Genomic DNA, 12,025 nt, shown 5'->3' with positions numbered 1-12,025 from the left:
AGCTCCTATTCTCTTTCCCCTTAAATATGGCCAGCTCTTTCTTCTGCACTCACAGCAGAGTCTCAGCCCAGGTTATACATTAGAATTATCTGTGAGCTTGAAAAAGCCCCATCACCAGGCCCATCCCTAGAGATTCAGACTTGGTTGGCCTGGGGCAGGGCCAGGCACTAGGAGATTTAAAGCTCATCAGATGATTCTGATGGACACCCAGGGTCAAGAACTACTCACTTATGGCCTGGATGTGTTCATGGGCTAAACTACAGCTCTTCCAAATGGATTTTCTCCAATTCCAAGTCTCTCTTGGTTCCAACTTTCTAAAATTCTAATCTGATAGAACATTCCATGATGATGGAAATGTTCCTATAGGGACTAGAAAAATGATAAGGCCCCTGAGGCAAGTAGGAGGCAAAATTTAAGGAGGCTGTTACTTTCAGAAGCCGACCCTCCACTTGCACCACCCAGGGAATGAATGCTTCCTTAAATTAAAAAAAAAAATTGTGTGTGTGTGTGTGTGTGTATTTTAAATGATTTATTTATTTATTAGAGAGAGCATGCAAGCATGCAGCGAGGAAGGGCAGGGAGAGAAGGAGGGAGAGTCTTTAGTAGACTCTGTGCTGAGCATGGAGCCTGACACAGGGCTCTATCTTACCACCCTGAGATCATGACCTAAGCTGATACCAAGAGTACAATGCCCAACCAACTACACTATATATATACATATATTTATATGTAGTGCCTGGGTGTGTGTGTGTATATATATATATATATATATATATATATATATATATACTTAAAAATAAAATCTTTTTATTTATTTTTATTCTATTTATTTATTTATTTTAATATTTATTTATTTTTATTTATTTTTATTTTATTTATTTATTTTATATGTAAATCTTACATATATATATATGTAAGGCCTATATATATATATATATATATATATATATGTAAAAGATTTTATTTTTAAATTTTTAAGTAATCCCTATACCCAGTGGGGGCTCAAACACAACACTGAGTGAAGTCATATACTCCACTGGCTGAGCCAGCCAGAAGCCCTGCCTCCTTAAATTTTGAATCTTAGGTGCCTCACCTTAATCTTGGCCCTTGTTCATATGACACATGATTCTCTATGGGAGCCATACTGCCTCCTAGGGGGAAATATTGGTTCCTAGTTGGAGGTGGGGTGGGAAATCCTGCTGGTTTTATGTTTGAAGTACAGGTATACAGATAGTACATATTCAGAGATATAGTACATCTGTGTTATTAAAATTTCATGGGGTAGCAACCAGAGGAAGAAGTATCAGTCTTCTCTTGGGGAAGTAATAGTGAAAAAAAAGGTGGAGAAACGCTGATATAGAACGTTGAGCTTAAATGCCATTGAGCCTGCAAAATGTAGCTAGTGGGACCAAGAAATGGAATTTTAAATTACATTTAATTTTAATTACTTTCAATTTAAATACTTACCTATGGCTGCTGATACACAAGCACAGATGAAGAGGATGGACTAGATAAATAAGATTATTGCAGTGCCTGCCCTGGTCCAAAGCACAGATAGATCCTGGAAATGGATGGGATCTCCCTGGTAGTTCACAATGTAAGCACTGCTCCACTCACTCACACAATCTCTCAGAACCTAACCCATATTACTGTTACCAAACCCCATGCTCTGCTGCCTTTTACTCAAAGGCCAGTACTCAAGAGATGAGTTTTGATTGGAAAGGAAGATGAGCTTTATTTATTCAGGAAGCCAGCCACCTGAGGAAAAGGTGGACTATTGTCCAAAGGTCAACTCTGGAATTTCTACCTGGCCCAGGGAATTTTGAAGGGGTTTAAGGCAGTTAATCAGTAAAGGCATTACAGTGGCCTGTTAACATTTCTTGATTACGTGCAGACTGGTGTCAGCTGTAGATGTTATCTCGGCGCTCAGATGTTGTGCAAGGGGGCTGGTCTGGTTTCTAAGTGCCTAGGGGTTGTGCAAGTGGGTCTAGTTTTTGTTTCCTGCCGTGTGGAAGTGCTTTGTCCTTTCAAGGAAAGAATGCACAATCTGTAGATGTACAAAGAAAGGTTAATCAATCACAAGGCTATTTGCTACAGTTTAAAGGCTACTACGTTGACTGGAAGGACCAAATTGGGGCAGATGGGAAGTCAGAAAAAAGAAAGATAAAACTCACCAGGGACAAATACACTATAAAAGGATATTGAGGACACTGTCCTAGGGGAAAATAATCTCCCAACCATGTGACCAACCTTGTTGAGGGGTATTTGAAATAGACTCTATATCCTGTCTCATGACCAGCATGCTTTGCATTTATGAAATTTAATTTTTCCTTAAAATTTGCTGGCTCTCCTCTTCTCCAAACCCCCATCTTAAACTTGCATCACAAGTTCCCCGGTAGACCTGAACAACTGTTTCCTGCTCTGGAATTCACTGGGCCTCTGCATTCCACCCTAAGGGCCCCTCCCTGTTGTCACAGTTGTCTGAACTGGAGACACTCTCCCCACCCTCCCCACACTTCTCCAGCCTAGAGCTTTTGTGTCCTCAGGAGCCTCTAAAGAACAGTGTGCCCTCCATCTCTGCTTTTCCTTAGCTTTTTTTTTTTTTAAATAACAATAAGCATTGTCATAAATTGATGGTAATTAAACATTCACTATCTCAACAAGTGTTTGTGAGTCAGGAGCTTAGGAGTAGATGAGCTGTGTGATTCTGGCATGGAATCTTCTCATGAGGTCAGCCCAAAGTGTAGTTGTCTGAAGGTTTGAGTGGGGGCTGGAGAATCCACTTCCAAGATAACTCCCTCACTCACATGGCTGGTAAGTTGGGGATGGCTGTTGGTAAAGGCCTTAGCTCTTTGCCACACAGACCTTCACCTAAGGCTCCTTGGGTATTCTTTGACTTTCAAAATCTTCAGAAAGCTTTCTCTATTTTGGGAGTACCAAAAGTATTCTTTCTTGCCCACCATTATTCCTGAAGCAGAACCCAATGCTGCTTCCTCTGGACTGCTTCCTACACTTTTTCAAGTGAACTTGGTTGTATAGGATGGTTCCTTTCTCTTTTATTAGGGTAGGGCTAACACTGTTGATGCAGGTGTCTTCTTCCTTTTTCTTCCTGCATTCCTATCATTTTTCTGTCTTGACTATAAATATAAAACCTGTTTGTCAAGCTGACTCTGTTCATCCTCAAATTTCTGATATTCTCCTTTCAAATTCTGACCATTTATCTCCAAAATACCAAAGTCTGAAGCCATTTTATTTCTTCATAGATGCTCTTTTTTAAAAAGATGTATTTATTTATTCATGAGAGACAAGGAGAGAGGCAGAGACATAGACAGAGGGAGAAGCAGACTCCCCACAGGGAACTTGATGTGGATTCGATCATCCCAGACCCTAGGATCACAACCTGAGCCAAAGGCAGCATTCAACCGCTGAGCCAGCCTGGAATCCCTCTTCATAGATGCTCTTAAGAAAACCTGGATTATAGAACAAATGGCTTTTTAAGTTCCTAAAAATCTCTTGGGTATGCAATAATTTTATTGAGTTGTCCTTCTACTTTACCTTAAGAAAACAACACATACCTTATAGAGTGAGATCCCCTTTCTTCCTTTTCTTCTTTTTCTTTAAAGATTTTTTTTTTTATTTATTTGAGAGAGTACACGAGTAGGAAGGAGGGACAGAGGGAGAGGGAGAAACAGACTCCCCACTGAGCAGAAAGCCCAATGTAGGACTCTATCCCAGGAATCTGGGATCATGACATGAGCTGAAGGCAGAGGCTTAACTAACTGAGTTGCCCCTGCCACTTCTTCCTTTACTGTGCATAGATGTTTGAACCCAGTCTTGGGACCCCTAACCCCATGGCCATTCTCTAGGCTTGGGAATGGCCAGCCCTGGATGAGAAATACAATGAGAAGAATATGGTTATTGAATACCACAGCATTTACCAACCCCAAATCTGCATGCTGGCTCCCATTATTTTTTTTAATATTTTAATTAATTAATTAATTAATTAATTAATTAATTAGACAGAGAGAGAGAGAGAGAGAGCACAAGCAAGGGTAGCAGCAGAGGGAGGGGGGAGAAGCAGGACCCTGGGATCAAGACCTGAGCTGAGGGCAAACACCTAACTGACTGAGCCACCGAGATCCCCCTGCCCTTTTATTTTTCTTTAAGAGATTTTATTTCAAATCTTTTTTTTTAAGATTTTATTTATTTATTCATGAGAGAGAGGCAGAGACACAGGCAAAGTGAGAAGCAGGCTCCCTGTAAGAAGCCCGGTGTGGGACTCGATTCCGGATTCTGGGATCATTTCCTGAGCTGAAGGCAGATGCCCAACCTCTGAGCCACCCAGGAGTCCCTAAGAGATTTTATTTCAAAATAATCTCTGCACCCAACGTGAGGGTCAAACTTATAGCCCTGAAGTGGAGAGTCAAACGCTGCTGTAGCGATTGAGCCAGCCAAGCGCCACTCCCAGCCTGCTTTAAAATGAATCTACCTTGGTCCTGTAAGTGAGTGAGATCTGGGTGCCTCCCAATGTATGACTGAGTTCCTTTTCAGTGCTGGATCTGTCATGGGCTGTGCTGCTGCCTGCTTGTACCAGCTCACAAGAGGAAACGGTTAAATCTTCAGGATTTTTGCAAGGCTGGCTGTTACAGCCTTTATTAAAAACTAAATTATATTAAATTAAAATTAAAATTTATAAATATAAATAAAATAAATTTATATACAATTAAATTATCTAAACTTATGATTAACTGAATTGTATATATGTATTTTCAAAGATTTTATTCATTTATTTTAGAGAGAGAGAGAGAGTATGAGCAGGGAGGGGTAGAAGGGGAGGGAAAAAGAATCTGAAGGAGGCCCCAGGCTCAGCATGGAGCCCCATGTATGATTTGATCCCATGACCCATGTGATCATGACCTGAGCTGAAATCAAAAGCCCGATAGGTAACTGACTGAGCCACCCAGTCACCCCTAACTGAATTATATTTCATTTATTTTTTTTAAAGATTTTATATATTTATTTTAGAGAAAGAGAAAGAGCACGGGAGCAGTTGGAGGGAGGAACAGAGGGAGAAGGAGAGAGAATACCACAAGCAGACTCTGCCCTAATTGCAGAGCAGACCTGGGGCTTGATCTCCCAACAGTGAGATCATGACCTGAGCTGAAATCAGGAGTCGGATGCTCAACCGATTGAGCCACCCAGGAACCCCTGAATTATATTTTAAAAGAAAATAAATAGGTTTGAAACATGGTGGACGACATGGACCAGCAACAAACTACCAACACTGTAGAAGAGTCCCTGGATCTCATCAGGCTCAGCCTGGATGAGCGAATTTATGTGAAAATGAGAAATGACAGAGAGCTTCGAGGCAGATTACATGCTTATGATCAGCATTTAAATAAGGTATTGGGAGATGGGGAAGAAGCTGTGACTACTATAGAAATTGATGAGGAAACATGAAGAGATATATAAATCAACAAAATGGAATAATCCAATCTTTTGGTCCCGGGAGATGGTGTTGTACTAGTTGCCAATCCATTAAGAGTTGGCTGAAACAAAGAATTTATCGTGTATGGAATATAGGAGATGTAGTATGATTGCCTCTTTAAATGTAGAAGACATTCAAAAGAGAACCCTGTGTAAATTTCAATATTAAGAAATGACCAAGGATTCTTCTGAAATGAGTTAATTTGCAGATAACTCAAAAATTCTGAAGCTAAAGGGCATTTTAATTTTTTTTCCAATCCTTCCAATAAGTGTGATCACAGAGAAAGGTAACAAATACTCAAAATATACTGCTTCCAGGGATATCTGGGTGGCTCAGCAGTTTAGTGCCTGCCTTCAGCCCAGGACGTGATCCTGGAGTCCTGGGATCGAGTCCCACATCAAGCTCCCCGCATGGAGCCTGCTTCTCCCTCTGCCTGTATCTCTGCCTCTCTCTGTCTGTGTCCCTCATGAATCAATAAGTAAAATATTTTTTTAAAAAAGAAAAAAACAACTTACTGCTTCCAGATAATTTTACTTTTTGCTATTATCATGCTCTCGAAGTATATAAATAACATTTCTATGTGTATATTTTATATACAACACACACAGTATATATTATTTAGCATATATTCACATAAATATTGTGGAAATATAAGGTGGGGTACTATGGAGCATCTCTTGCAACTGCCAACTGTGAATTCAGTGACATTGTATTGATCACTTGAAATCAGCTGCAGTGGAGTAGTCATGCTATAGAAATCAGCCAACTCTTCAAATTAGAGGTTGTTTTATTGTTTTGTTTATTAAATGTCTAGACTTTAGAAGGTTATAGAGAAAATTTTAATAATGCAGATTAAACATAAAAGTGTATTGTTATGGGGGCGCCTGGGTGACTCAGTGGTTGAGCGTCTGCTTCGGCTCAGGGCATGATCCTGGTCTCCTGGACCGAGTCCCACATCAGATTCCCTGCAGGGAGCCTGCTTCTCCCTCTGCCTATGTCTCTGCCTCTCTGTGTCTCTCGAGAATAAATAAATAAAATCTTTATTTTAAAAAAGTGTATTGTTATATTTGTAGCAGTTACACTATGAATAACACAAAATATTGTGACATCATGATTGAATTGTAACCACAGGTTGGCCACAGATACGAGAGAAGTATTCCAAAAGAATGAAATGCACATAAAGAAAGCAATCAATGGAGGGAAAAGGCAACTTACAAAATGGGAGAAAATACTTGCAAACCTTATATTTGATAAGGGGCTAATATTCCAAATATATAAGGAACTCCTAAAGCTCCAGAACAAAATCACTAATAACCTGATTTTAAAATGGGCTAAGACCTTGAACAGACATTTTTCCCAAGACATAAGAAATGGCCAGTAGGCATATGAAAAATTGTTCAACATTATTAATAATTAGGGAATGCAAATCAAAACCACAATGAGTTATCAGCTTACACCTATTATAAAAAAAATTGAAAGACATTGGTGAGGAGGTGGAAAAATTGTAACTTCTGTACAGTGTTGTTGGGAATGTAAAATGGTTCAGCTGCTATGGAAAACAGTATGGACGTATCTCAAAAAATTAAAAATAGAACCACCATATGATTCAGCAGTCCAATTTCTGGTATTTATCCCAAAGAAGTGAAATCAGGAGCTTGAAGAGATATTAGCACTTCCATGTTCACTGCAGCACTGTTCACAATAACCCAGATGTGGAAAAAGCCTGAATGCCCATCACTGGATGAATGAACAACAACAAAAAAAAGATGGTATATACATTCAATGGAGTATTATTCAGCCTTAAAAAGAAGGATATCCTACTACATGCAACAATGCAATATATAAATCCTGTTACACCCTGTTATGGGAACCTGGAAGATATTATGCGAAGTGAAATAAACTAGTCCAGGACTGCGTGATTCCACTTAAATGAGACATATACAACAGTCAAACTTCAAAGAAGCAAAGAATAGAATTGTGGTTGCCGGCAGCTGGAGAAAAGGGGAAATGGGGAATTCTTAATCAACAGGTATAAAATTTCACTTATGCAATATGAAAAATGTTCTAGAGGTCTGCCGTACAGCATTGTGCCTCTAGACAAAGATGTCATGTGGTACGCCTAACAATCCGTTAAGAGGGCAGATCTCATGTTGAATGTTTTTACCGCAACTGAATTTTATTTTATTTTATTTTTTTTCACAACCGAATTTCAAAAAAGAAACCATTGGCTATGGGTCATTTTCAATGAAGATGTTTTATTATTATTTGCAAAGCATGTGATGCACATTCTTTAGATCAGTAAAATTTATAATAGACTTAGGTTTGTAATGCATGCATTCCCTCACTCCCTTTTCCCTGACCCCTGACCTAAGCTGGTTGTTAAGCATTTAGCAGCATTGCTGAACCTGGCTGTCCAAACAGGATTTTGGCAAAAAGGGTGCTGCTGTGTGGTACCAGCTTAGTCCCTGCCAAGCTCAGATTCCTACCTCGTGAAGGCCCTGTCCTGCGGCAGGAACTGTGCTTCTTCCACCTGGGGCTTTGCCCAGAAGTGCAGTTTGGCTCTCACCATCCTTCAAGGAGCTGGCCACCCACATCCCTGCCTCCTGCACACACTCGCTTCCCTCTGCCAAATCACCAGATGTGAGACGTGTCTCAGCACAGGAAAGAAACGGGTAAAGATGGCCAGGATCCTGAGCCCTTAAGTCTCAGCCTCCTGCTGTCCCTGTTCTGTCAAGGGAGCTGTGTCCAGACAAAACCATGGGTTTTTGTTTTGCTTTAAAGATTTTTATTTATTTATTCATGACAGACACCGAGAGAGAGAGAGAGAGAGAGAGAGAGAGAGAGAGAGAGAGAGAGGCAGAGACACAGGCAGAGGGAGAAGCAGGCTCCATGCAGGGAGCCTGATGTGGGACTCGATCCCGGGTCTCCAGGATCACACCTCGGGCTGAAGGTGGCGCCAAACCGCTGGGCCACCGTGGCTGCCCTGTTTTTGTTTTTTTTCTCTAAGAAATGTTTCTTTGTGTGCAGCCTCCAGCCACCTCTGTAGAACCACCTGGTACACATGTATGTTCCTGGACCCTACCTGGGCCTGCTGGGTTATAATCTCTGGGGACAGAGTCTGCAATTTTAAACTGCTCTACTTATTCATTCACCTCCTAGGGGTCTATTGTCTACCTGGCACTGTTCTAGGCTCTGGATATGCCAGGGAACAAAACAGGCAAAAATCCCTGTTTGCATGGATGTTATAGCGAACAGGGAAACACGAGATTAGACATGATAGTTAAGTAAAATATATAGCATACTCGATAGTCAGAAGTGTTAGGGAGAAAAATCAAGCCAGGAAAGAGGGTAGGAAGTATGAAGGTGGAGTTTGAGTAAAGACCTGCAGAGAAATCTCATGAATATCTGGGGGGGGGGGGGAGTGCACCAGGCAGAGGGAACAGAAGATACAACAGCTCTGAGGAAGCACTGGCTTGGAGTGACACAGGAAGAGGAGGAGGCCAACGTGGGTGGAGATTCTTCAGAGAAGTCTTCTGCAGGGTAAAATGGAGAACTCCCGCTGTGAGCAAATGCCATTAACTTTTTCATGTAAAGTCTGCCAGGCTTTGCGCATTGGCACTTCCAGAATCTTCCTCCAGTTCATTTGTTTCTTTCTTCCACCAAGCTTTTATTGAGTCCCTAGGAGGTGCCTATGAGGTTACGAGGCTGAAATTCCTTCACTTGTAACTATTTTCCTGTTTTTTTTCTGCCTGAGATTAAACTCTGTGCCCTCAACTGGACTTCATTCTTCAGCTCCTTGAGCCTCACACCATCCTCAAAACTCCCTTTTGTTACCCTTTGTTCTCTGCTCTCAGCCACAGGGGAATAGTAGTTCCCTAACCTGGGGCCAGCTCCCAGAACCTCTGTCCCAGTGAAAGGTGTGGATCCCTCATTGGCCTGCAAGGCATGCTGGGAGATCAAGTTTAGTCTTGGCTGTACTGAGTTCAAGTAGGAGGATGTTCGCAGGAGGTCACTGGGTTGATAGGGGTAGGGGCCAGAAGGGAGGACAGGAATGGAAATACTGATTGAAGTCACTGGTGAACATTTGTTAAATGCTTTTCATAGCTCATGATTCTCAACCCTGATTGAACATTAAAAGCACCTGGAGGGCTTTTAGGGGCACCAGACTGGCTCAGTCAGTGGCTAGAGCATGGGACTCTTGAACTCAGGGTTGTGAGTTTGAGCCCCACATTGCACACAGAGATTACTTAAAGAAATAAACTTCAAGAAAAAAAAAAAGCACCTGGAGGGTTTTTAAAAAATACAGATACAAGGATCCTACTCCAGGCCAATTAATATTGAATCTCTGGGGGTGAAGCCCAGGCGTTTGTATATTTTAAAAGCTCCTGAGTGATGACATTGTGCAGCCAGGGTTGAGAACCACTGTGATAAGTAACGGTAGATCGGGGATTCTCAGCCTTGGCTGCACATCAGAGCAACGTAGGGGGTTTCAGAAAAAGTATTGCTGCCTGGAGCCACCTGTAGAGAGAGACTTGGTCTGGGTACAGCTGGGGAGTTATTTATTTTTATTTATTTATTTTTCCCCAAAGGATTTTATTTATTTGTTTGACAGAGGGAGAGCACAAACAGGGGGAGTGGCAGGCAGAGGGCGGGAGAAGCAGGATCCCCACTGAGCAGGGAGCCCATTGAGGGACTCAGTCCCAGGACCCTGGGATCATGACCTGAGCTGAAGGCAGAAACTTAACCGACTGAGCCACCCAGGCACCTTGGGCCCGGGGATTTAAAAAAGCTCTTCAGGTGACGTAGGCAAGGTTGAGAACCACTGAGCTAGGTGTTGTACACCTTGGGGCAGAGGATTACAAAGATGAGCCAGAAATCTTGCTCACTTCAAGAATCTCACTGTGTCAGAGAAGACACCGCAAACCAAAAGTTTGCGACTGTACCGGAAAATTCCAGTTGACATCCGGTTGCTCCACAACCTTGCCAACACTCACTATTGTCTATATTTTAATTTTTTTTTTTTAATGAGAGAGAGAAAAAAAGCGTGAGCAAGGAGGGGCAGAGGGAAAAGGAGAGAGAATCCCAAGCTCCACACTCCGAGAGTAGCCCCACATGGAACCCGATTCACCACCCTGGGATCATGACCTGAGCCGAAATCAAGAGTCTGACATTTAACCTGCTGAGGCACCCAGGCACCCCTATGTTTTAAATTTTAGGTCTTCCAATCGATATACAGTAGCATCTCACTTGCATAAATCATAAATTGGATCATGCTTCTTCCTTGCTTCACTGTCTGCATTTCTCTGCTGCTTTTGGACAAAGCTCAGAGCTGCCACCATGACTTGGAAAAGTTACTTTCTGAGTCCCTGTTCACCTCTGAGACTCAGAGGTAGTCCATGCTCTAGCCACACTGAACTACTTCTAGCAACGTCAATGCACTATGTTTTCCTCACTTTGGCATTTCTCTGCGTGCTAGTATCTTTACCTAGAACATTCCTCTCCCTTCTTTCATTGGATCAGTCTCTGTTTTCCTGTCCTTAACTTAGAGGCCAATTACTCCAGATGCCACTGACCACCTCTTCCCACTGCTAGACTCAGTCCTAACTTCCCTGGAATACTCCATTCCCCCCCTCTCCTTCTACCCAGTCTCCTCACCTCCAGCCTGATGCATCTCCTTCTAGCTGTTTCCAAACAGGGGTAGATTTCAATGTCCCCTTCCATACTTGGCAGCTCTTGTCACCAAGAAACAGAGTTCTGTGCTCCCTCGTATACTCATCCATATAAGGAAAATATTATTCTGTCCATTCTACAGACAAGGAAACTGAGCCCAAGATCACATGGCTTGTAAGTGACTCGAGTTCTGCCTCTACCCCCCAAGCTCTTTGCACTAGGCTGTGGGAATCTGGCTGCCATGGATTTGCCCATCTTTAGCTTTGCTTGCTCTGGACTCTTTACTGACTGAGACCATCGCTTCCTTTCTGAGACCAATTACTCCTGCTCCCACCAACAATATGGTTTTAATGGGGATTGCCAGTTGCAACACGGCCTGCCCTTTGGCTTCAGGGCATCAAATCTGAGAAAATCAGAGCCTTCCTTGCAATTTTCTGAATTAAAACTACAAGATGTTGGGCAAAGATGACGAGGCATGGGCTTGGCCACTACAAATTGCCATGTTTTCAGATTCATGGAGAAAACAGGTCTGGAAAAAAGAAAGTACCACCCAATTTGTTGTGTGTGTGTTGGGGGTATGGGGGGTGGTGGCAGTGAGGGTGGGGATGGGTAGGCAGTCATGTGCTCAATAGGTGCAGGAGGTAGGTGAGGCCCCACTTTTATTCTCCTTGAAGGCAGCTGCATCCCTAATCTTCACAAGGTTTAGTTACTTTGGTCAATAAATTCCCCACTTTGCCTCAGTTAGCTGAAACTAGGTCACTTGCAACAATTTAAAGAACACTCATAATATACAAGCCTTGGAGGAATTAATCAAAGGGGGGAGGATTAAGGGCAGTAGGTAAAACTGGCCCCTTTGAGCGGCTGTGG

The 12,025-nt window shown here is 42.3% G+C and overlaps 1 pseudogene; it reads left to right on the top strand.

Annotated features, from left to right (window-relative positions):
• Nucleotides 1-5,247: 5,247 nt before the first annotated feature.
• LOC129519120 (U6 snRNA-associated Sm-like protein LSm3) lies at nt 5,248-5,553 on the top strand (annotated as a pseudogene).
• Nucleotides 5,554-12,025: the final 6,472 nt, after the last annotated feature.

The sequence above is a fragment of the Nyctereutes procyonoides genome, unplaced genomic scaffold (assembly GCF_905146905.1).
Source record: "Nyctereutes procyonoides isolate TBG_1078 unplaced genomic scaffold, NYPRO_anot_genome, whole genome shotgun sequence".
NCBI lineage: Eukaryota > Metazoa > Chordata > Mammalia > Carnivora > Canidae > Nyctereutes > Nyctereutes procyonoides.
Note: the sequence above shows the minus strand (reverse complement) of the source record. Positions and strands in the feature narration are given on the sequence as shown.